Source organism: Pristiophorus japonicus, unplaced genomic scaffold (genome assembly GCF_044704955.1).
Source record: "Pristiophorus japonicus isolate sPriJap1 unplaced genomic scaffold, sPriJap1.hap1 HAP1_SCAFFOLD_1544, whole genome shotgun sequence".
Classification (NCBI taxonomy): domain Eukaryota; kingdom Metazoa; phylum Chordata; class Chondrichthyes; family Pristiophoridae; genus Pristiophorus; species Pristiophorus japonicus.
This window is the reverse complement of record NW_027251222.1, coordinates 35,001-37,500: the sequence shown is the minus strand read 5'-3', so window position 1 is coordinate 37,500 and position 2,500 is coordinate 35,001.

The following is a 2,500-nucleotide window of genomic DNA, read 5'->3' as shown; positions in this document are numbered from 1 at the left end:
TGCCCGAGGCCTGGCAGGTGCCGGGGCATGGTCCCCGATCGCGCCAGGCGGCTCGCGCGACGCGATTAGGCCCCGAAAGGAGTCGGGAAATCGGCAGACCTGCCCGAGTTCAGCCCGCGGGGGCGGGGGGTAGGTCGGTTCGGCTCAAATCATTAACCAAAGCCGAGACTTGGTCTCGCTGGCGCAACCGAAGTGCCAGGCTGGATAACTCATTAACCAGAAGGCGGCTGGAGGCAGGCAGGGCTGATGGCTGAGGCCGGGTGGAGGCCACCCGCGGCCGGGAAAGTCAAAAGTCCCGTTGTGTGGAAGTCTATGAGGTCAGATTCGGCCGCCTTACCGGGCCTTCGGTTGATGGTTTCCCGCTTGGGCAAGCGAGTCGGCCCGGCAAAGTGGCCACTTGCATTTTCTGGCAAGTGTCTGCGAACAACGTTAATGAGTTGAACCTTGGAAATTGCCGGAAGTCCCGATGAAGAAATGAAAATGCCCCTTTTGCGGGGATTTGGATGCTCATGGCCGGCAGCAGGTGGCCCGACGCCCCGCCAACTTGACACTTGTCATTTCTGTCCTTGGGGGTTGGCGGGGTATCTGCACAGAGGTAGGAGGTGGCAGAATCGAGACTTGGTGAGTTTTCCAAACAAACGTCTCGAGCCTCCAGGTCTGCAGAGACCGACCAGGGCTGCCGCCCAACCGACTATTCACCCTTTTTGGGCGGGAATTTATTCCCTTTTTGCCCATTTTTCGGGTTTTTGGTCGGGCTTCAAAAGCGGCTGCCCGAGGCCTGGCAGAGGCCGGGGCATGGGCCCCGATCGCGCCAGGCGGCTCGCGCGACCCGATTAGGCCCCGAAAGGAGTCGGGAAATCGGCAGACCTTGCCGAGTTCAGCCCGCGGTGGCGGGGGGCAGGTCGGTTCGGCTCAAATCATTAACCAAAGCCGAGACTTGGTCTCGCTGGCGCAACCGAAGTGCCAGGCTGGATAACTCATTAACCAGAAGGCGGCTGGAGGCAGGCAGGGCTGATGGCTGAGGCCGGGTGGAGGCCACCCGCGGCCGGGAAAGTCAAAAGTCCCGTTGTGTGGAAGTCTATGAGGTCAGATTCGGCCGCCTTACCGGGCCTTCGGTTGATGGTTTCCCGCTTGGGCAAGCGAGTCGGCCCGGCAAAGTGGCCACTTGCATTTTCTGGCAAGTGTCTGCGAACAACGTTAATGAGTTGAACCTCGGAAATTGCCGGAAGTCCCGATGAAGAAATGAAAATGCCCCTTTTGCGGGGATTTGGATGCTCATGGCCGGCAGCAGGTGGCCCGACGCCCCGCCAACTTGACACTTGTCATTTCTGTCCTTGGGGGTTGGCGGGGTATCTGCACAGAGGTAGGAGGTGGCAGAATCGAGACTTGGTGAGTTTTCCAAACAAACGTCTCGAGCCTCCAGGTCTGCAGAGACCGACCAGGGCTGCCGCCCAACCGACTATTCACCCTTTTTGGGCGGGAATTTATTCCCTTTTTGCCCATTTTTCGGGTTTTTGGTCGGGCTTCAAAAGCGGCTGCCCGAGGCCTGGCAGAGGCCGGGGCATGGTCCCCGATCGCGCCAGGCGGCTCGCGCGACCCGATTAGGCCCCGAAAGGAGTCGGGAAATCGGCAGACCTGCCCGAGTTCAGCCCGGGGGGGGCGGGGGGCAGGTCGGTTCGGCTCAAATCATTAACCAAAGCCGAGACTTGGTCTCGCTGGCGCAACCGAAGTGCCAGGCTGGATAACTCATTAACCAGAAGGCGGCTGGAGGCAGGCAGGGCTGATGGCTGAGGCCGGGTGGAGGCCACCCGCGGCCGGGAAAGTCAAAAGTCCCGTTGTGTGGAAGTCTATGAGGTCAGATTCGGCCGCCTTACCGGGCCTTCGGTTGATGGTTTCCCGCTTGGGCAAGCGAGTCGGCCCGGCAAAGTGGCCACTTGCATTTTCTGGCAAGTGTCTGCGAACAACGTTAATGAGTTGAACCTTGGAAATTGCCGGAAGTCCCGATGAAGAAATGAAAATGCCCCTTTTGCGGGGATTTGGATGCTCATGGCCGGCAGCAGGTGGCCCGACGCCCCGCCAACTTGACACTTGTCATTTCTGTCCTTGGGGGTTGGCGGGGTATCTGCACAGAGGTAGGAGGTGGCAGAATCGAGACTTGGTGAGTTTTCCAAACAAACGTCTCGAGCCTCCAGGTCTGCAGAGACCGACCAGGGCTGCCGCCCAACCGACTATTCACCCTTTTTGGGCGGGAATTTATTCCCTTTTTGCCCATTTTTCGGGTTTTTGGTCGGGCTTCAAAAGCGGCTGCCCGAGGCCTGGCAGAGGCCGGGGCATGGGCCCCGATCGCGCCAGGCGGCTCGCGCGACCCGATTAGGCCCCGAAAGGAGTCGGGAAATCGGCAGACCTTGCCGAGTTCAGCCCGCGGTGGCGGGGGGCAGGTCGGTTCGGCTCAAATCATTAACCAAAGCCGAGACTTGGTCTCGCTGGCGCAACCGAAGTG